The sequence below is a fragment of the Amblyraja radiata genome, chromosome 6 (assembly GCF_010909765.2).
Source record: "Amblyraja radiata isolate CabotCenter1 chromosome 6, sAmbRad1.1.pri, whole genome shotgun sequence".
Classification (NCBI taxonomy): domain Eukaryota; kingdom Metazoa; phylum Chordata; class Chondrichthyes; order Rajiformes; family Rajidae; genus Amblyraja; species Amblyraja radiata.
In genome coordinates this window covers 60,782,063-60,805,626 of record NC_045961.1, presented here as the reverse complement: position 1 = coordinate 60,805,626, position 23,564 = coordinate 60,782,063, and the positions used below count along the sequence as shown (strand labels likewise).

The 23,564-nt window shown below is 45.8% G+C and overlaps 1 long non-coding RNA gene across 1 annotated transcript; it reads left to right on the top strand.

Annotated features, from left to right (window-relative positions):
- Positions 1–1,294: 1,294 nt before the first annotated feature.
- On the top strand, positions 1,295–23,254 carry LOC116974002. Its single transcript, XR_004412244.1, has 3 exons — positions 1,295–1,340; positions 1,730–1,733; positions 23,142–23,254. It is a non-coding gene; the product is annotated as an uncharacterized LOC116974002 (long non-coding RNA).
- Positions 23,255–23,564: the final 310 nt, after the last annotated feature.

Sequence of the window (23,564 nt, the reverse complement as noted above, 5' to 3'; positions counted from 1 at the left end):
GAAGTTTATATGGCAACATCATTGACTCACAGGCGCAGTCCACCACAGCAGGGAGCAGAATGCACTGGCACTATGATTAGTTATTTGCTGTGGCACATGGCTGGGAGCATTAAACATAAAAAACGTGATGATTTTCTTTTTAAATGTGAGAAAAAACATTAAGAAAAGACAATCTGTTTTGGACCACACAAAGTGTAATCAGAGGAGAGAAAAGAATGGGCAACATTCTGCTTCCAATAATATCACCACAAGTAGCTGAGACAGATAGCGCTTCAAAAGGGAGGCAGGAAATTTGTTGATGGGAAGGGTATGATTCTGGCTAGAGTTCTTTGACCAGTGATGTTCTGCAGGAATTGGTATTGGGACGTCTGTTCTTTGTGATATATATCAATGACGTTGATGAAAACATAGATAGATTTAATTAGTAAGTTTGCAGGTGAACCAAAAATTGGTCGAGTTGGAGACAGTGAGAAAGGTTGACAAAGGATGCACCCTTGAAAGACTTGTGTTGGCCCACCTGAAAAATATCACAAACTGCTGGACCCCCTGCAGTTTGCATACCGGTCAAATAGATCAGTGTTTGATTCAGTTTACCTAGGCCTGCACTTCATCTTCCAGCACCTAGACTGCCAGGGATGCAAGGATTTTGTTTGTGGATTTTAGCTCTGCATCCAACACCATTGTACCAGAGATACTGCACTCCAAGCTATCCCAGTTCCCTGTGCCTGAACCCCTCTGTCAGTAGATCATCAACTTCCTGACGGACAGGAAGCAGCATGTGAGGCTGGCAAAGCTCTTATCGGACCTGCAGACCCTCAGAATAGGAGCAACGCCAGGCTGTGTACTCTCCCCTCTCCATTACTCTATCTACACCAATGACTGCACCTCCACAGACTTCTCTGTCAAGCTTCTCAAGTTGGTGGATGACACAACCCTGATTGAACTGATCCAGGATGGGAAGGAATTTGCCTACAGACAGGAAGTGACACAGCTGGTGTCCTGGTGCCATCACAACAACCTGGAGCTCAATGCCCTTAAGATGGTGGAATTGATTGTAGACTTTAGGAGAGCTCACCCTCCCCTCTCCCCACGCACCATCAACAACACCACAGTCACATCTGTGGAGTCATTTAAGTTCCTTGGACCCATCATTTCCAGGGAGCTTAAATGGGAGGCCACCATTGACTCCGCAGTCAAAAACGCCCAACAGAGGATGTACTTCCTGTGGTGTAAATCTTGGCCAAAATGGAGCCAGAATAGAACCAAAATAAAGCAGAGCCTTTTTGGCCAAGTCTGTATTTCAGTATAAGAAGCTACAGGTTGCTGGCTGGTGCCAGGAAGTCTAGGTCCCAGATCAGTGTTTCAGAGAAGAAATGTATAAGTATCTCTTCAATTGTCAGTATGTATGAGATTCTTGCAGAGGGCCTCCAAAGTATTGTAAATGCACAAGTTTGATTGGATTGCTGCAAAATAATTGTAAATAATATAAATAATGTTGCAAGACAGTTAGTTGATTGGCCAAAGTGTAAAGCCCTGACAAAATTGTTTTGAGTTCCAGGGTAAATGTTGCAATATTCAGTGAATTTGTTTCCTTCCAGGAGCTTCTGCAAGAAACATTGTTTTAGATGCTCTGTAATTGGATTGGGGAACTGTCAATAATGTATTGATGTAATTAATATGTTTGATTGGATTGTAAGGGGACCACCCCTATGTAGTTCGGCTCCTCAAGGTTTGTGGACCTATGAAATGTAGACCCATTTTAGATAGGTGTCGATCTTCTGGAAGGGCGCTTGGGACTGCATGACCTTTTGGGCAGTGTCTGATTGCATGAGGCTGAAGGGCTTGGCCAGGCAGAGACAAGCATCAAACCTGCGGTGGTTTCTGTATCAAGGGGATTGTTCCGTTGACCGAGAACACCATGAGGAGGGTTTAAAAAAATACTGTGATTTGCTTTTGGAACTGCACAGTTAACGGATGCGATATTAGACAAATGCTTGTGATTTATATAGGAATGTGTTTGTGGATGATAATAATAAGCTGTGTGGTTTCTTGTCTGTGTACGATTTTGATTGCGAGTTTGGAGCTAATTTGCATGTGTTTAGATTGAGGTTGCTCGGGGTATAGGAAAGGCTGTGGGAACGTATTTGATTGTGATTGACTGTGTTTGATTATTCCCTGGAGCACCTTGATCCTTAGATGACTGAGGATTGTGGAAATTGTAAAGTTGAAATTGTGTGGACTTGTGCGAAACAGGAGAAGAACTTGGATAGTAGATTGAATGGAGTGATTGTGCGATTTTATTGAAAGAGGTGCGAGACTGCTAGCGCTTCGGAGCTGTTAGCCATTGTTCGGGTGCAAGCTTGATCGGCTTGGAGATTGAGAGGGAAGTGTGAATTGTGAAGAGGTGTGAGTGGCTTAGGAGTTTTGTTTCCATTGTTCTTAAATATGGGAAATAGCCTGGAGCAGGATATGACGGAGGACGCTGGGAGCCCATTGCAATTTTACTTCGGAGTCACGTGAGTGACTACGTGAAGAACCCCGCCACGACGCATGCGTGTCATATCGCTTTCACGCTTGCGAAATGACAGGCGGGCTGGAGCGTCCCCCACAGCGGTAAGTTTGAAACCGCGACCTGCAGGTAAGTGAATTACTCTGCGGTAGTTTTTGTCCCCACGCTGTTTTTACACAGGGGGGGAAGCTGGACAAAATAGTGTCCACAAGTGCTGCGAGTAAAGCTGGCTGGGGAGGACCGCGAAGTTGCGGGAGCCAGCAGCAGCTGAAGGCACAAGCACCGTAAGGGATCAGCTGTGCCGACTTTTGGTCCTGCGCCGGCCAGAACACCACGGCCGGGCGGGAGACTATTCAAATGGGGCCGTAGACTTTTTGGACAAGTCGAAAACGGCAGGAGACGATGTGGAACGACGTTCCCCCGTAGCGACAATTTTAACCTGGACCTGCAGGTAAGAGCTGCGGTCTTTTTTGTGTTTTTACCATGCTAATTACAGGTGGAGAAACCAACGGGCTGCGACAAAGCTGGTGGACTAGATGGGATCAGCTGTGCCCGATGTCGCCTCCGCACCGGCCAGATCCACTCCACGGCAGGGCAGTAAGGACAAAGCTGGTGAGGGAGGACCGCAGAGCAGCGGGCAGCCAGCAGCAGCCAGCGGCACTCGGATCACCGATAGTGGGATCAGCTGTGCCCGATGTCGCCTCCGTACCGGCCAGATCCACGCAGCCGAGCGGAAAGGCTAGACACAAAAACAAACAAGGTCGTGGACTCAGAGAGCGCTGGAGCCGGATGGAGCGGCGTGTGGAGCATTTGCTCCAATGTGACAGGCTCCGGGAGATGGAGTCGGGTCACTGTGGGCCCTATGATAAACCCACAGCAGTACCTCTTGAAGGGCTGCACAGTGCTTCTACCTCATCAGAGGGGAGCACTGCAGGTCAGTTCTGGGCTGACCTGGAAGAGGGGTCCGCAGAAGGAAAGACAAGTGTGCAAGGGGTGCAGGAACAAGAGAACCTACTGGACTAATAAAATGGACTCCAACAAACACTACAGCCAAAGACAGCACCCCTACGCACCCACCAGCAGAACTGGTGAAAGCTCGAAGGCCCGGTATTCAAAACATGAGTCTTTTTAGGCCATGGCCCAGGCCGGCCTTCTTGGAAGATGTGGGGACCTCCAACGCCAACCAAACCAAAAATGCAGACACCAGCGCAACAACAGCAGCGAAGAACCTACAAAAAGAAGTAAACCTGCCACTGGCAACTATGGAGGTAGGTGGGTCTGGTTCCCTACAAAATACAGGGAGCATGGAGGTTGGGAGGAGACTACACTCTTTTCTGAATGCATGGAGCATGTTAACAACCGATACTTACATCTTAAGCAGTATCCAGGGATATACAATAGAGTTTATACACAAGTACAGCCCTCCAGCTCAACATATACCGAACCGAATGTTCGCACTTTCCGGTAAAGAAAAATCAGAAGCGCATGCTGAACTGGAGCGGCTTTACATAAAAGGTGTAATTGAGAAAACTCAACACGAACCATTAGAATTCGTGTCCAATATATTTATCAAAAACAAAAAAGATGGTGGTTGTCGCATCACCATAGATCTGACAAAATGGATATCTTTGTTACTGCTGAACAATTAATTTCCAAAGGTTACTTCATGGCCAGCATCGAGTTAAAAGATGCTTACTATTCAGTGCCTATACGAGGTGACCACAGATGTTACTTAAAATTCAACTGGATGGGCAACTCTGGCAGTATAAAGCACTGCCAAATGGGTCATCAGCCCCAGGCTGTTCACAAAAAATTTGAAACCAGCCCTAGCGTTTCTACGGAAACGTAAACACATGGTCATGGCATATTTAGATGACATACTCATTGTGGGCAAAACTTTGGAATTGGCCAAACAAACTGTAACAGCCACAAAACAGTTATTTGAAAAACTGGGATTTATTATCCATCCAGTTAAATCTAAACTAACGCCTTCCACTACTATGGACTATTTGGGGGTTTCACCATTGACTCAGTTCACATGTCGGTGACTCTGCCTAAGGGAAAGCTAGAGAATTAATTTAGGCTTGCATAACCTCATTGACATCAGCAAACCATCCATCAGATTGGTAGCAAAAGTAATTGGCAAATGGTGGCTGCCTTTCCAGCCACACAATTTAGACCTCTACATTACCAAAACTTACAGAGAGCAAAAATACAAGCACTCTAAATTAATGCAGGTCACTTTGACAGACCTATGAAACTACCAATCAAGCTAAAATGGAATAAAATGGTGGATAGATAACATCTGGCTTTGTTCCAATCCAATCATTGTCAGTAACCCTTCCATGGTACTACAAACTGATGCCAGTGCACTTGGGTGGGGAGCCACCAATACCATCACCAGCTGTGGAGATAAATGGACTGCTCAGGAGGCATCATTATTACTCACACTGGGCATAAACTACCTGGAAATATTGGGTGCATTCCATGGCCTAAAGTCATATTGTACTGGATCATATCACCAGCATGTTAGACTACAGATAGACAATACCACCGTGGTAGCATACATTAACCACATGGGTGGAAACAAATCGACATCATGTGATAATCTGGCTAATACAATTTGGCAATGGTGTATGCAGAGAGATATTTGGATATCAGCCACTTACCTTCCAGGAAGACTAAATTTAGTGGCAGACACCAGGTCACGCAAATTTAATGAAAACACCGAATGGATGTTGAATAAAAAAGTATTTGCTGATATTACAGCAAAATATGGAACACCAGATATCGATCTATTCGCATCCAGACTTAACCACCAGTTATCAAATTATGTTTCATGGGAACCAGACCTTGGGGCAGCGGCGACAGATGCATTTTCGCTGCATTGGGGGGGGGGGGGGGGGGCTTGTTTATTCACGCATTCCCTCCTTCTTGCCTCATCAGTTGGGTATTAAGGAAAATACAACAAGACTCTGCGTCTGGTATTGGTAGTACCCGATTGGCCTACTCAACCATGGTTCCCAGTGGTATTAAACATGGTATTAGAACCATGTATCACCATCCCACATAGACCAGATTTATTGCTACATCCCGTAACAAGGGCTAGCCACCCATGCCATAAACATTTGAACTTATTAATTTGTAGAGTTTTAAAAACACCTCTACTACAACTGGGACTGACGGACCGAACAGTGAACATGATCTCGGCGGCTCAAAGACAGTCAACCAAAAAACAGTATCTGGTCTATATCAGGAAGTGGGCGATGCACTGCCATAAAAACAACATCACCTACAGAGACATGAACATCCAGTCTGTTCTGGAATATCTGGCAGGCCTCCACTATGATGAGGGGCTCAGTTACAATGCCATCAACTGCGCCAGAAGTGCCCTATCGACTTACCTATGGCAGGGGACAGAGCATTGCTCTGTTGGGACTCACCCACTGGTAACAAAACTTATGAGGGGAATTTTTAATACTAATCCCCCAAGAACCAGGTACTCCCAAATATGGGATGTAAGTATTATCCTGAAGATGCTCAGGAATTGGTCTCCAGCAACAGCTCTGTCCCTACACAGACTGACATTAAAAACAGTCATACTAATGGCATTGGTCACGGCACAGAGGGTACAGTCACTGCATAAACTAAGACTGGACAACATGACTTCCTCAACAGAAAATATTACGTTTCACATCTATGAATTAGTAAGCAGAACAGACAGGGATCAGCAGGCCTCAATATACAATTTAGGTCATACCCAACAGATGACCGTCTGTGTATAGTAAGACATCTGTCGTTATACATGGAGAAAACGAAAATCCTAAGAGGCAATGAGAAGGCACTTTTTGGTCAGCCACTAGCAACCACACAAAAGAGTGACGGTCCAGACCATCTCAAGATGGCTGAAACAGGTGCTAACACAGGCTGGGGTGGATACTAATATTTTTAAATCTCCTTCCACCAGGGCTGCAGCTACATCGGCAGCGATACAGTTGGATGTACCAATGGACCAAATCCTCAAGGCAGCAGGATAGTCTGGGGGAAAAAACATTCCAATTATTTTACAATAAACCAGTAATGAAACCTGGAACGTTTGCAGAAACAAATTTAAGTTCTGTAAATTAATTTAAACCCATAAAAAGGGGTTATAAATTTGTGTTAATAAATTTTATGATTTCAATGTCGAATTCATGTCCAAATTATGTTAACACAATTCCTCCTACAGTCATCAAGGCAGACGTGATGCATGGACTCGTTTCCACGGCATGAAATCACAGAGCTTTAAAATCTTCACGTAGTCACTCACGTGACTCCGAAGTAAAATAGTAAGATTAAACGAGAACTTACCAGTTTGAAGTTTGATCTGTATTTTATGAGGAGTTACGATGACGGGATTACGTGCCCTCCGCTCCCACCCTTGATCATATACTTAACTGGTATCTCTTCTCTAATCTTACTATGTTTAGTCATTACAGTTATCTGTGATTTCACACCGCTGCTTTGAAGAATGACACGCATGCGTTGTGGCGGGGTTCTTCACGTAATCCCTCATCGTAACTCCTCATAAAATACAGATCAAACTTCAAACTGGTAAGTGTAGATCAGTGCATGCTCCTTTAACATAGTGACCTCACCACTACTAACCACGCCCCATTGTCTCCTGTATAATTGTAGCTTCCCCGCCTCTAGCTAGCTCTCTAGTCCCAGTGATGACCACGGACAGCTAGAGCATAATGTGTGTAGTGACTAAATAAAGATACTTGGTAAGAGACTTTGTGTGTTGGAACAAGTCCTTTTACATGGTGTCAGCGCGGTAGACTTGCGGCTCCTGTTTATCGGTTTTATTTTATTATTTGTTTCTCCCAGTTGTTTCCCCACCTTTACATTTTACTATGGCTAACTCGTGCCGTCGTCCTGACAAGCTCGTTTTTGACGCGGACATCGTGCACCGCTGGACTGTCTTCCAGCGCGACTATGAACATTACATCGCTATCGCTCATCCTGGTGTATCTCCTGTGGTACAGGCTCACCTACTCCTCAACCTGGCTGGTCCGGAGGCTATGGAACATTATGCGGCGTTCGAATTCGTCCCTCCGGAAGACCGCCATGACCCGGTATGTCTCATGGCCAAATTTACTGCCCTATGTGACATTCCCACAAATAACATCATTGAGCGCTTCAAGTTTTTCTCAAGACGTCAGGTTCCCGGTGAGCACATTGACGCTTACATTGCCTCTTTGCGACATTTGGCTCGGAGGTGCCGCCTCGAAGCTATTACAACTGACGAATTGATCAGGGACGTCCTGGTCTACGGTCTCCTAAACTCAAAGCTGCGCGAAGATCTCCTAATGAAACCCGACCTCACGCTAAAGGATGCCATGCATTCTGCTCGTATGGCCTCTGCTGTCGGCTCCGTTTCTCACCCACAGTCCCAGGACATCAACTTCACCGGTACCGTTGGCCGCCGGCGGATCAATAGCCCGCCTCGCCCGTTCACCCCCTCCTCTCCCGCTAAGGTCACCCCTCGTCGTTGCCCAAATTGTAATTTCTCCTCGCACCAGAACAACGTTTGCCCGGTGCTGGGTAAAACTTGCAACTCCTGCGGGAAACTTAACCATTTTTCTTCAGTCTGCCGTTCTCGTGGGAAACCGGTCCCTGCTCCTAGAAGGAGTCTAAACATTCTTGCGGACACTGATAGCGCGCCTGGTTCCCAGTACCAGCGCGAACTCCTTGATTCAGATACGATTTCCTCCCATGGTGATCCGACTGTGTTTTCGCTCCTGGGTGCACCTGCCCCAATAACGGATCCCTCCATACATGTTACTGTGAATGGACACTCCTTCTCGGCCAAGGTCGATACTGGTGCGTTTGCAAACATTATGTCTGTTCGCCTCTTCAAACAGATAAGGTTGGGTGAGAGAGTGCTTCCCGATAGCTCCCGCCTTCATGCCTATGGGGGAGGTGTTCTGGTCGCAGTGGGGAAGGCCACTGTTATCTGCACTGTTCTCAAGACCTCTCGGCCCCTCACTTTTCTCCTGTTGGACTCTGATAACGTCACCCTGCTGGGCGCCCGTGCATGCCAGGACTTGGGTTTGGTCTCTTTTCACCGCGATGTCCACCTGGTGCAGGCCCCCATGGACCCCCTGATAGAGTATCCTGACCGTTTCGATGACATTCTGGGCAAACTGCCCTGTGCCTATAAAATCGTTGTTGACCCGGGGGTCGACCCGGTCGTTAGACCGGCCCACCGTGTGTCTTTTGCCATGAAGGGCCGCGTGGAGTCCACACTTCGTGATATGGTTTCCACTGGCATCCTTAAGGAGGTGAGCGCACCCACCCTGTGGGTCTCCACCATGGTCGTTGCTGCCAAGAAAGACGCCAGCGAGATCAGGATCTGCATCAACCCGAAGGACCTGAACCTTGCTATCCAACGCCCGCACTACCCCATGCGGACGGTGGAGGACGTCGCTGCACAGGTTGGTCCTGCCACTGTCTTCTCGGTCTTAGATGCCAAGAGCTCCTTTTGGCAGATCCCTCTGGATGAACGTTCGTCTTTTTTAACCACCTTCAGCACACCTTTCGGCAGGTTTCGTTTTCTTCGCATGCCCTTCGGGATCAACTCAGCAAGTGAGGTTTTCCAGCGGACCATGGAACAGCTGTTTGCCGGGTTGCCATGTGCTATTATTGTTGATGACATTTTGGTATACGGGAAGGACGTCGCTGAGCACGACCTGCACCTACGCCAAGTCCTGGACCGGGCTCGTGAGATCAATCTCAAGCTCAACCCGAAGAAGTGTCGGTTCCGCGTTCAGGAGGTCACGTACGTGGGCCACGTTTTCACGGCCAGGGGACTAAAGCCAGACCCCCAGAAGACTGCTGCGGTCACCAAAATGCCTGCTCCCACCGACGTGCCCGGCCTGCAGCGCTTTCTGAGCATGGTCAACTACCTGGGTAAGTTCATACCCGACCTCAGCGAACTGAGTGCCCCTCTGAGGGAGCTAATCAAAAAGGACAATGCCTGGGTCTGGCTACCGCATCACCAGTCGGCATTCGTAGCCCTGAAGTCCAGGCTCGCTCGCACCCCGACTTTAACGTATTTTGACCTGAACAGGCCTATCGTCCTCACCTGCGATGCATCTCGGTTCGGACTCGGTGCTGCCTGCCTGCAGCTGGAGGACGATCGGCAGCTGCCTGTTTCCTATGCCTCTCGCACCATGACCCCTGCTGAGCAGCGCTACGCTCAGATCGAGAAGGAGCTCCTTGCCGTGGTTTTCGCATGCTCCAAATTCAAAGACTACATTCTGGGCAACACTTTCACCATTGAAACGGACCACCAGCCGCTGGTCTCTATCTTGAACAAGCCTATCCATGCGGCCTCCTCGCGGTTGCAGCGAATGATGCTGCAGCTCCAACGATTCACATTCAACATTGTGTACCGCAAGGGCAAGGAAATGTTCGTGGCCGACACATTGTCCCGTGCGCCGCTCCCTTCCGTTGCCCGCCATCCATACGAATCGCCTGACCTGATGGTACTGAACGTTAACATTGTTCCCTCTTGGCAGATGCAGTCCCTGGTCGAACACACTGCCGCTGATCCTGCCCTACAACAGCTTGCGGGCGTCATCCGCCGTGGCTGGCCTGACCGACGCTCTTCCCTACCGGCCGGTGCCGTGCCCTACTTCCTGGTTCGGGACGAATTGGTGCTGCACAGCGGCGTGGTGGTGAAGGGTCACAAGGTCGTGGTGCCGGACGCTCTGCGTGACCACTACTACCAAACTGCACACAGCGGTCACCCCGGGGTGGAGGCCACTTTGTCCCGGGCCCAAGCTCAGTTTTTCTGGCCTGGCATGATTCCGGAGATTCGTGACAGGGTCTCCGCCTGTGCTGCCTGCAACAGCCTACTGCCTCATCAACGACGCCAACCTCTCATGCAGCAGCCGGCTCCCGAGCTGCCGTGGATGGCTGTCGCCACTGACATTTTCGAATGGCGTGGCAAACACTTCCTGGTCCTGGTGGACTCCTACTCCAGCTGGTTCGAGGTGGACCAGCTGCCTTCCCTCACGTCTGTTGCCGTCATCGGGAAGCTTCGCCGCCACTTTTTCTACCTTTGGTTCCCCGGTGACTCTCCAATCCGACAACGGCGGACAGTTTTCCAGCGCAGAGTTCGCCGCTTTCGCCGCCCTATGGAACTTTCGCCACATCACCAGCAGCCCCGAGTACCCGCAAAGCAACGGCCTTGCGGAGCGCGCTGTCCGCAGTGCCAAGGAGCTGCTGGAACATTGCCGTCTGTCCCATTCGGACTTCTATCTTGCCCTCCTCAACCTCCGCAACATTTCCCGGGACCCCGCACTTGGTTCGCCTGCCCAGCGCCTCATGTCCCGCACCACTAGACCCCCTCTCCCGGTTTCTCAGCAATCTCTAACGCCCGCTGTCCGCAGCCCTGCCGCTGTCAAGGAGCGCATCATCGAGAAACAGGTCATCCAAAAGCGCTCCTTTGATAAATCTTCCCGACTACTTCCCCGTCTGTTCCCAGGCCAGGTTGTTCGGATGATGTCCACCTCCGGTCATCACCGGCTGGCCGTTGTCGTTGGCAATGCCGACTCTCCCCGGTCCTACCTGGTTAATTACGAGGGCACCGTGTACCGTCGGACACGCCAGCACCTGCTACTAGTCAACGAGCCTTCTCCGCCTCCCGCGGTCCCGTTTTCGCCGCCTGTTCATTCCCCGCCACCTGTCCAGCCCCCGCCGCCAGTCCATTCACCGCCGCCTGCGACTACTCCTGCCCCTGTCACTCCTCGCATGCCACGGACCCTTCCCTCTCAGCTCATGGTGCCCAGCCCACACGGTCCCCCTTCTCCTCCTTCACCTGCTGTGGATCCCGTTCCTTCGCCTTGTTCTCCTCCTCCCCCTGGGCTTTCGTCTCCCGGTTTCCCTATCTCTGTCCCTGCCCCCGTTCCTGTTGCTCCTGCGGTGGAAGGGGAAGGCGGGTTGCGCACCCGCTCTGGGCGTTTGGTCAAGCCGCCTGTCCGGTACGGAGTGGGCGAGTAGTCTGCTTCATAATGTTTTCCAACTGTTTCTGGTTTGCCTCTAGCGTATGAGCCGTGGTCGCTTTGTTTCCAAGAGAAAGGATGTAGATCAGTGCATGCTCCTTTAACATAGTGACCTCACCACTACTAACCACGCCCCATTGTCTCCTGTATAATTGTAGCTTCCCCGCCTCTAGCTCGCTCTCTAGTCCCAGTGATGACCACGGACAGCTAGAGCATAATGTGTGTAGTGACTAAATAAAGATACTTGGTAAGAGACTTTGTGTGTTGGAACAAGTCCTTTTACAGTAAGTTCTCGTTTAATCTTACTATTAAAATGCAATGAATTCCCACAAAAAGCAGATAAATTAAGAGACTCTTCGGGAGCACTAAATAATAAATTAGGGGGCCAATTATGGCCGACGGGAGGCCTTAGTACAGTAAAAGAAATAAAGTATATCGAACAAATCATTTGGCAATATTGCAAAAGTGAGGTAGCGAAGGAATTGACAGGATTATGGAGGAAATATTATACTGCACTCAAATAATTTCTTCAGATATCTACAAATTAGAGATTATGTTAAATCTAATACACAAGTTTACAGGAATAGGGAATCAGAAATTCTTGATGAATGTCTGAACAAGCATCCTAATACTGAAAAACTAATAGCTTATATTTATAACACCCTACTAAATAACGAGGTACCACCGACCGAACCATATAGATACAAATGGGAAAATGAAATAGGTCATCCTATCACGAAAGATATGTGGGACGAAAGTTTACAACAAATACATCAATGTTCATTAAATGCCAGACATATTTTAATACAATTCAAGGTCTTACATAGACTACACTTCTCTAAAATAAAACTAAATAGAATCTTCCCACAAATCTCTCCTATTTGTGATAAATGTCTACATTTAGAGGCTAATTTAACACATACGTTTGCAAACTGTATAAAACTTAAACATTTCTGGACAGATATTTTTGAAATAACTTCAGAAGTTATTAATACAAAACTGGACCCAGACACAAAATTAATAATACTTGGAATATCAGAACAAAGCTTAACACTCACAACAAACCAAAGAAACTTCCTCAATTACAGTATAATAACCGGAAAAAAATTAATATTAAAATTTTGAAAAGGCCCTACAACCCCCACAATTAAAATGTAAGAAGGTGAAGTAAACCGACCTCCAGGCAGCAGGGAGGACATGGGTAGATGTGTAAGAAAGCACAAGTAAAAGGGAAGAGGTAGATCTCCAGAAAGGAAACTCGTCCCTGTAAATTTAAAGTTTAGAGAACCGATGATCTCTAATTATTGACTTCGAGGGGGAAGAAGACGAATATTTGGAAGATTGGATAAATGTTAAAACTAATAGAAATTTGCAGCTCCTACCATGTTCCTCTTGCGTTCGCCAGGCTTCGCTTACACCTCGTATGACTTGTGCCCATAATAAATATCCAGAGCCAGCAGAACCTATAACACCACCTGCAGACTCCACGTTAGAGCATGCTCTACAAATAGCAGCAACTAGGGCACCAAATTCTTTAACCTTATCCACTCCACTATTAATAGATAGACCAGGAGTAGAACGAAGAGGTTAGCCCTGGTATTTAAAGAGAAGGAAGGTATGAAAGACATAGTGCAGCCCCCAATATATTTCTGCGAGCCTCGACCTAGACAAATTAGATGAGTAGTGAGAAAGAGGAATGAATCATTCAGAAGGTACCATGAACCCCCTAGTGAGGTGGAAGATTCATCTGAGGGTGAGACAATAATTGGAGATACCGAAATAGATTTTGATGTGACAGAAAGTACAAAATCAAAACAAATATCCCATAAACAATTTCGAGTAAGGAAAGTGCTTAATCCTGCTTTTGATTCGACCAGTGCAGTGGGTGTAAATAATCCCCGCACCGTAGATGTCCATACTCCCTGGAAGCCCCATGAAATATTAGCAGTGTTAAACAAAATCCCTGATAGAAAGAAGTCACCTGCTTCCTTTGTAGATTACTTAAGAACTACAATGCGTGTATATCATGCAGACTCCCAAGACCTATGGGCAACAATACAACAAATAATTACTCCAACAGAATACACCAGATTTTTAGCATCCTTGGGACACCCGACACATGAAGCATTGGCAAACATAATAGTGGATAATAGTGCAAGAGAAAAGGCTGTTTTAACAGCCCTTGCAAACATCCTTCAGAGGCCAAGTGATTTAACAAAAATCCTGGAGATAAAACCAAAAAAGGGAGAGGGAGCAGATTAATTTTTGAACGATTCTCAAGATTATATATGGATCAATCAGGTGACTTAAATTATCAAAATGGAGTAAATTGCCCACAGTACTGTGCCATCTTATTGAATTGCCTCCCCACTACGGTAGCAGAATCAATTAGAACCAATAACATAGACTGGTCTGAGAACCACGCCAGTCAAATGGCCAGAGCTGTGACATATCACTGGAAGGATGGTAGAAAACAGGAAGATCATCCTGTAACTGGAAGAACTGAATATATGGTTAAGAAGGAGGGACCAAGCTCTGGTTCAGGACCATGGAGTCCTCAAATGTTAGCAAAGAATGGAATGGGAGAAATTAGTCCCAGACTACCCAGATCATTATTACAATTATACTCCTATTTTAGAACCAATTCCACTGGAACCAAGTGGTAAAAGAATTCCAACAACATTACCCAATCAATGTTATATTTGTGGGGGAATGGGACATCGGAGCCGAGCCTGTCCAACAAGGGAGCGAGTGGAAAGAAGGGGTCAAGAAAGGAACTTGCAGGATCATGGGGACATTCGGGATCCTAGAGGATATAGAAACATTCAAGATCCCAGGGATTATAGGAGGTCTATAAATTCAGGAGACTTCTGGGGTCCAAGAGAACAATGAGAGAGCTGGCCAGAATGTCAGGAACCAAGAAGACAAACACCTTTTTCGCAAATAAACCCAATCTCACAATCATGACACACCAACCAGTCCAGAATTTATGGACATAGTAACATGACCCCTACAGTTGGACCCACTCAAGTAATTTACCAAAATGAAAGAATTGGGTGTACCATTATAGTGAAAACTGAAGATCATGTAGGGGAAAACCGTAAGCAATTCTATAACTGCCCAGAGAAACACCTGAAAGCAAAGAACACTAATCTCGGGAGCTTGTAATAATTGTAAACAATTAGGTAATTAGAATAAAGAGTGCCCATCCAGACGACAGAATATAGCAGGGTGGAGGAGAATTCAAGGAGCAATAAAGAAAGTAAGAAAGGAGACAAAGTAGCTGGTGTTAGAAGAAGAAGAACTTAAAGGGAATTAGATTGAAACGAGGGAAGGATGAGAAGAAATCGGCGAGGGCAGGAGGTATAGGAATGAGAAACAGGAGCCGTTATTGTGGCAGACCCAAACAAATGTGAATAATAAATTATTGTTGAGTTGTTGCGCCTTCAGGACGGTGTTACCTAAATATGCCATCATCTGGGGAGTGAGGTAAAAGAGCATGTGAACCCTCAAGAACAGGCAGAAGACACAGCTCAGGTAGTATATGTAAAGTGCCTGTCCCACTGCGGCGACCTAATTCGCGAGTTTAGAAGAGTTTGCTCTCGACTCATGCTCGCAGCATGGTCGACAAGTGGCCCTAGGAGGTCTTTGTAACTCTCCTTCATGCTCGAGAGTAGTCCTTGCATACTTGTGGCCTCAGCTAAGTCGCGGCGTTTCAACAAGCTGAAAAATGCCCGCGAGTAAAAAAAGGTTGCCATGGAAAAAATCAATATTTTTTTACTCGTAGGCTTAGTCGAGGTAGGTCGTAGTAGGTTGTAATGCTATCATAGGTAATCGAAGGCAATCAAAGATAATCTAAGGTAGTCGAAGGTAAAGCTCGTTGAGAAAAAAAGGTAAGTTAACCGACCGGTAATGTTAAATGCCCGCTAAAATTTATTAAAAGTTGTCTGGCTTTTTAAAAGTGTCCCCACTCCTTCTCTCCCTTCTCCCCCCTTCTCTCCCCTTCTTTCCCCCTCTCTCCCCTTCTCTCCCCCGTGCTCTCTAAAGGACTTACCGTAACTGTGCCAGCAGTCTTTTAGCTTCCTGTTCATCGCGGGTGTGAATTTCAGACTGCACTCCCCTGCTTTCCCTGGCCCCCGCCTTTGCGATGTGTTTGTGTGTTTGTGTGTGTGTGTGTGTGCAGACGATCGATCCAGCTTGCGGTTTCATTGCTGACGGTCGATCCAGCTCGAGGTTTTTCAGGCGAGTGCCCTCGAGCTTGAAGGTTGAAGACAGTCGCTGCAAAGTTGCGTTAGCGGGACAGCCCCTTAACCATCAATTCCATACAAAGTAGCTCCCCAGAAAGAAGTAGCACTGTCCTGTCCCTTCAATATCTAAGATCAGAGGCCACCAACAACAGTTACCATCTGGGAAATGCCAAACGACAGGAAAGGTTGCTCTTCACAGTAGTATTCCTCCTCTTGCAAATTTAACATCAAGAAGAAGAAGAAAATCTATCTACACACACCCAAGTGCCCAACCCTATAAACACAAGAACCCAATATTTGACAACAGTAAAGAAAAAAAAAGAACTAAGTCTCAAGGAACTAGAAGAAGAACAGAAAGCCTTTAAAGACCATTGAGGCAAGCTCCAACTTGAAAGAAAACCATCACTGAAATACTTTGTCTGAATGGGCAATTAGAAAATTAAGATATAGGAACCTAAGAATGAATATTACTCTGTGACTCGGTGACACCCACTTTGCGCCTAAAATGCTAGCTACTATGAATAATTTGACCAGTTATAAATTAGATCCTTTAAAGTGTGGGATGTGATCCATGACCACAGTAGTGTATAAGAAGAATTAAAATATGGTATTTGAAAATAGCTTATGGGATTTGGTTAAAAAAGAATTGGAAATTTGATTATTGACCCGGTATCTTTTCTTGTCTCACCCTTAGAAAAACAGTTGGAGATGGAACGGGACTTTTAGAGACCATCAAGGAAAGGACAGACCCAAGCAGATATCAGAAATTACGGTGTGGATTTAACAGTGAATAAAATGCCCTGGGAACGTAAGGTGGTGGTGTAAAATGATGAGGTAGACTGAAAGTGTAAATGACGAGTTCCCCTCGGAGAGGTACATACTAACCATCCATAGAAACATAGAAACATAGAAAATAGGTGCAGGAGTAGGCCATTCGGCCCTTCGAGCCTGTACCACCATTCAATATGATCATGGCTGATCATCCAGCTCAGTATCCTGTACCTGCCTTCTCTCCATACCCACTGATCCCTTTAGCCACAAGGGCCACATCTAACTCCCTCTTAAATATAGCCAATGAACTGGCCTCAACCACCTTCTGTGGCAGAGAATTCCAGAGATTCACCACTCTCTGAGTGAAATTTTTTTTTTCATCTCAGTCCTGAACAATCTTCCTGCATCTAGCCTGTCCAACCCCTTAAGAATTTTGTAAGTTTCTATAAGATTCCCCCTCAATCCTCTAAATTCTAGCGAGTACAAACCGAGTCTATCCAGTCTTTCTTCATATGAAAGTCCTGACATCCCAGGAATCAGCCTGGTGAACCCTCTCTGTACTCCCTCTACGGCAAGAATGTCTTTCCTCTGATTAGGAGACCAAAACTGTGCGCAATACTCCAGGTGTGGTCTCACCAAGACCCAGTACAACTGCAGTAGAACCTCCCTGCTCCTATACTCAAATCCGTTTGCTATGAATGCTAACATACCATTCGCTTTCTTCACTGCCTGCTGCACCTGCATGCCTACTTTCAATGACTGGTGTACCATGACACCCTGGTCTAGTTACACCTCCCCTTTTCCTAATCGGCCACCATTCAGATAATAGTCTAACCTCACATTTATCCACATTATACTGCATCTGCCATGCATTTGCCCACTCACCCAGCCTATCCAAGTCACCTTGCAGCCTCCTAGCATCCTCCTCACAGCTAACACTGCCCCCAGCTTCGTGTCATCTGCAAACTTGATGTTGCATTCAATTCCCTTGTCCAAATCATTAATTAATCCAGAAAGTTACTCAGTGGCAGGAGGAAACTAATAATAAGAAAGAACCCCTATTGTCTGTGAGTCTGTTCAACATACTAGAAAGAGAGTTATTTTGAGTTAAAGGAAGTACCAGGGGAGTGTGTACTTGTTGTCAGAGTCGATGCATTTGACCGGTGGATCAAAATGTATCCAACCCTTGATAATAAAGCGGCTAATATTATCAAGGAGTTAAAGGAAATTGTCCCAAGATTTGGCGTCCCTATCTGATTTAGTTTGAACAATTATCCACAAAATATTATAACAAATTGATGAAAATTATAAAAACAGCTGGGAATTCCACAGCAATTGATTGTGCTTATCGACCGCAAGCTGTTGGATTTGTAAAGGGGGTAATCATACCCTGAAACCTAAAGTAGTTAAATTAAAGGCTGACTGAATTTGGCTGGATTAAACTATTTCCCATGGTATTTTAAATAAGTCACACTTGTAGGGAAATCTGGACTGAACCCAGCTGAAATTCATGAGAAACCTTCATTAAAAGTACATTGGAAATAAAGCATTTTCACGCAGAGATAACTGACCACATTCTAGCTTTGATCGTAGTGTTAAAATAATTATATTATAGAGTAGGAGAAGTGTATAGAGAGAGGCCTTATTATGAGTGTAGAAAGAAAAAAAATGTGGGTACATCACCACTGTAGGAGTATCAGTGGAAGTATGGACTGCTAACTTGCATTATACCGGGTTCTTTTAGGAACTTCATACTCTACTACGGATCAAGCCCAGATGAATTAGCAACACGGATGGAGGAGATTTGTGCCCACGATATTCGGGAGGTGAAGACTCATCAGACAGGAATCATGAAGGCCCAGGAACTGTTGGTGAGGGAGGAGCGGCGTCCGGGCAGTGAGTATAATACCCAATCACGGGGCTTGTTTCCACAGAGGCCCAGGAACCATTGGTGAGGGAGGAGTACCCAAATCTGTAACGTTCCATTCGCATTTCACAGTTCAAAACAAGTGGGCTTGAGGAAGCCGCTGATTGGTGGAAGCGGACTAGAGGAAGCAGCTGATTGGGAGTCAGATCCCTGCTGATTTCTTCCAGCAGTTTGTATTGTATTGTATTGTATTGTACTTTATATTGTATTGTACTTTGTATTGTAGCCAGGATAAGGGGGGAGAATGAGGGCCAGGGCAGTTTACTGTTCTGGATGTCAGATGTGGGAGGTCATGGAGTCTGATAGCCGTCCAGACGTCCACATCTGCGCCAGGTGTGTCGAGATGAGGCGCCTAAGGCACCATATTAGCAACCTGGAGCAGCAGCTCGATGACCTCCGTGTGGTCAGGGAGAGTGAGGAGGTCATAGAGAGGAGTTACAGAGAGGTGGTCACTCCAAGACCACGGGAGACAGACAAGTGGGTCACAGTTGGGAGGGGCAAGGGGCAGAGGCAGGGACTAGAGAGTACCCCAGTGGCTGTACACCTTGGCAATAAGTACTCCTGTTTGAGTACTGTTGGGGGAGACAGCCTACCTGTGGGTAGCGACAGCGGCCGGGCCTCCGGTACAGAGACAGGCCCTGTTGCTCGGAGGGGAAAGGAAAAGAAGAGGAAGGCAGTAGTAATAGGGGACTCTATAGTTAGGGGGTCAGACAGGCGATTCTGTGGACGCAGTCTGGAGACCCGGATGGTAGTTTGCCTCCCTGGTGCCAGGGTCTGGGATGTGTCTGAACGTGTCCAAGATATCCTGAAATGGGAGGGAGAGGAGCCCGAGGTCATGGTACATATAGGTACCAATGACATAGGTAGAAATAGGGAAGAGGTCCTGAAAGGAGAATTTTGGGAGTTAGGAAGAGAGTTAAAGAAAAGGACCGCAAAGGTAACAATCTCAGGATTACTGCCTGTGTCACACGACAGTGAGAGTAGGAATGGAGCGAGGTGGAGGATAAATGCGTGGCTGAAGGACTGGTGCAGTGGGCAGGGATTCAAGTTTCAGGATCATTGGAACCTCTTTTGGGGAAGGTGTGACCTGTACAAAAAGGATGGGTTGCACTTGAACCCGAGGGGGACCAATATCCTGGCGGGGAGATTTGCAAAGGCTACTGGGGAGGCTTTAAACTAGAACGTTTGGGGGGAGGGACTCAAATAGCGAAAGCTAGTAGACAGTGTGTGAGGCAGGAGTCAGAGAAGGGAAGCACTCAGACCTAGCATGGAGGGGGGAAAGAAGAAAAAGATAATAAACAGAGAATAAGAGGTGGTGGGTTTCTTAAATGTGTGAGCAGGGAGAGAGAGGAGTGTAAAATTAGGGTAGAAGCAATAGGTAGCAAGGTGAAAAGTAATTGTGGTAGGCAGACAAATCCAGTGTAAAAATCAAAAAGGGCCATTTTTCAACATGATTGTATAAGGGGTAAGAGTGTTGTAAAAACAAGCCTGAAGGCTTTGTGTCTCAATGCAAGGAGCATTCGTAATAAAGTGAATGAGTTGAATGTGCAGATAGCTATTAATGACTATTATATAGCAGGGATCACGGAGACATGGCTCCAGGGTGACCAAGGCTGGGAGCTGAATATCCAGGGATATTCAATATTCAGGAGGGATAGACAGAAAGGAAAAGGAGGTTGGGTAGCATTGCTGGTTAGAGAGGAGATTAACGCAATAGAAAGGAAGGACATTAGCTTGGAGGATGTGGAATCAATATGGGTAGAGCTGCGAAACACTAAGGGGCAGAAAACGCTAGTGGGAGTTGTGTACAGGCCACCTAACAGTAGTAGTGGAGTTGGGGATAGCATCAAACAGGAAATTAGAAATGCGTGCAACAAAGGTAAAACAGTTATAATGGGTGACTTCAATCTACATATAGATTGGGTGAATCAAATTGGCAGGGGTGCTGAGGAAGAGGATTTCTTGGAATGTAAGCGAGATAGTTTCTAAACCAACATGTAGAGGAACCAACGAGAGAGCAGGCTATCCTAAACTGGGTATTGAGTAATGAGGAAGGGTTAGTTAGCAGTATTGTTGTGCGTGGCCCCTTGGGCAAGAGTGACCATATGGTTGAGTTCTTCGTTAGGATGGAGAGTGACATAGTTAATTCAGAAACAAGGGTTCTGAACTTAAACAAAGGTAACTTTGAGGGTATGAGACGTGAATTGGCCAAGATAGACTGGCAATTGATTCTTAAAGGGTTGACGGTGCAATGGAAGGCATTTAAAGGCTGCATGGATGAACTACAACAATTGTTCATCCCAGTTTGGCAAAATAATAAATTAGGGAAGGTAGTGCATCCGTGGATAACAAGGGAAATCAGGGATAGTATCAAAACAAAAGATGAAGCATACAAATTAGCCAGAAAAAGCAGCCTACCAGAGGACTGGGAGAAATTCAGAGTCCAGCAGAGGAGGACAAAGGGCTTAATTAGGAAAGGGAAAATAGATTATGAAAGAAAACTGGCAGGAAACATAAAAACTAACTGCAACTGTGTTTATAGATATGTGAAGAGAAAAAGATTAGTTAAAACAAATGTAGGTCCCTTGCAGTCAGAAACAGGTGAATTGATCATGGGGAACAAGGACATGGCAGACCAATTGAATAACTACTTTGGTTCTGTCTTCACTAACGAAGACTTCATTAATCTGCCGGAAATAGCAGGGGACCGGGGGTCAAAAGAGATGGAAGAACTGAGTGAAATCCAGGTTAGCCGGGAAGCGGTGTTAGGTAAATTGAATGGATTAAAGGCCGATAAATCCCCAGGGCCAGATAGGCTGCATCCCAGAGTACTTAAGGAAGTAGCCCCAGAAATAGTGGATGCATTAGTGATAATTTTTCAAAACTCTTTAGATTCTAGAGTACTTCCTGAGGATTGGAGGGTAGCTAATGTAACCCCACTTTTTAAAAAGGGAGGGAGAGAGAAAACGGGGAATTACATACCAGTTAGTCTAACATCGGTAGTGGGTAAACTGCTAATCAGTTGTTAAAGATGTGATAGCAGCACATTTGGAAAGTGGTGAAATCATTAGACAAAGTAAGCATGGATTTATGAAAGGTAAATAATGTCTGACGAATCTTATAGAATTTTTCGAGGATGTAATTAGTATAGTGGATTGGATTGGTTTGGATTGGATTGGATTCAATTTATTATCATTGCACTTTTCAGTGCAACAAAATGGTTTAGCTTGCAGTCATAACATAGAATAAATAACAAATACTCAACACAGTTTAAAGTCCCAAAGTCATTGTCTTTGGGACTTTGGATAAGGGAGAACCAGTGGGTGTGTTATATCTGGACTTTCAGAAGGCTTTCGACAAGGTCCCACATAAGAGATTAGTATACAAACTTAATGCGCATGGTATTGGGGTTCAGTATTGATGTGGATAGAGAACTGGCTGGCAGACAGGAAGCAAAGAGTAGGAGTTAACGGGTCCTTTTCAGATTGGCAGGCAGTGACTAGTGGGGTTCCGCAAAGCTCAGTGCTAAGACCCCAGCTATTTACAATATATATTAATGATTTGGACGAGGGAATTGAATATCCTAATATGCAGATGACACGAAGCTGGGGGGCAGTATTAGCTGTGAGGAGGATGCTAGGTGGCTGCAAGATGACTTGGATAGGCTGGGTGAGTGGGCAAATGCATGGCAGATGCAGTATAATGTGGATAAATGTGAGGTTATCCACCTTGGTGGCAAAAACAGGCAAGTAGACTTTTACCTGAATGGTGGCTGATTAGGAAAAGGGGAGATGCAACAAGACCTGGGTGTCATGGTACACCAGTCATTAAAAGTAGGCATGCAGGTGCAGCAGGCAGTGAAGAAGGCGAATGGTATGTTAGCATTCATAGCAAAAGGATTTGAGTATAGGAGCAGGGAGGTTCTACTACAGTGGTACAGGGTCTTGGTGAGACCACACCTGGAGTATTGCGTACAGTTTTGGTCTCCTAATCTGAGGAAGGGCATTCTTGCCATAGAGGGAGTACAGAGAAGGTTCACCAGACTAATTCCTGGGATGTCAGGGCTTCCAGAACAAGGGGTCACAGTTAAAGGATAAAGGGGAAATCTTTTAGGACTGAGATGAGAAAAACATTTTTTACACAGAGTGGTGAATCACTGGAATTCTCTGCCACAGAATGTAGTTGAGGCCAGTTCATTGGCTATATTTAAGAGGGAGTTAGATGTGGCCCTTGTGGCTAAAGGGATCAGGGGGTATGGAGAGAAAGCAGGTACAGGATACTGAGTTGGATGATCAGCCATGATCATACTGAATGGCGGTGCAGGCTCGAAGGGCCGAATGGCCTACTCCTGCACCTATTTTCTATGTTTCTATGTTTCTATGAAGCTATGCTCATGAAAACTCGAGAAGCTTGATGAAATTCTGGGAAAATCCATCAGCATCATGTTATTAAAATGTTTGTTAGAATGGAACAGTCACCATTGTACACAAGTTATTATCAATGATAGGTTATCATATGATAAAAGGGTGGAATGTAAATCCTGGCCAAAATGGAGCCGGAATAGAACCAAAATAAAGTAGAGGATTCATGCATTACAAGGCATTTTTGGCCAAGTCTGTATTTCAATATAAGAGGTCCCAGATCAGTGTTTCAGATAAGAAATGTATAAGTATCTCTTCAATTGTCAGTATGTATGAGATTCTTGCTGAGGACCTCCAAAGTATTGTAAATGCATGAGTTTGATTGGATTGCTGCAAAATAATTGTAAATAATGTGAATAATGTTGCAAGACAGTTACCTTGCTGTTTGTCGATTGACCAAAGTGTTAAGCCCTGGCAGAATTGTTTTGAGTTCCAGGGTGAATGTTGCATTATTCAGTGAATTAGTTTCCTTCCAGAAGCTTCTGCAATAAACATTGTTTTAGATGCTCTGTAATTGGATTGGGGAACTGTCAATAATGTATTGCTGTCATTAATATGTTTGATTGGATTGTAAGGGGACCACCCCTATGTAGTTTGGCCCCTCAAGGTTCGTTCACCTATAAAAGGTAGCCCCAT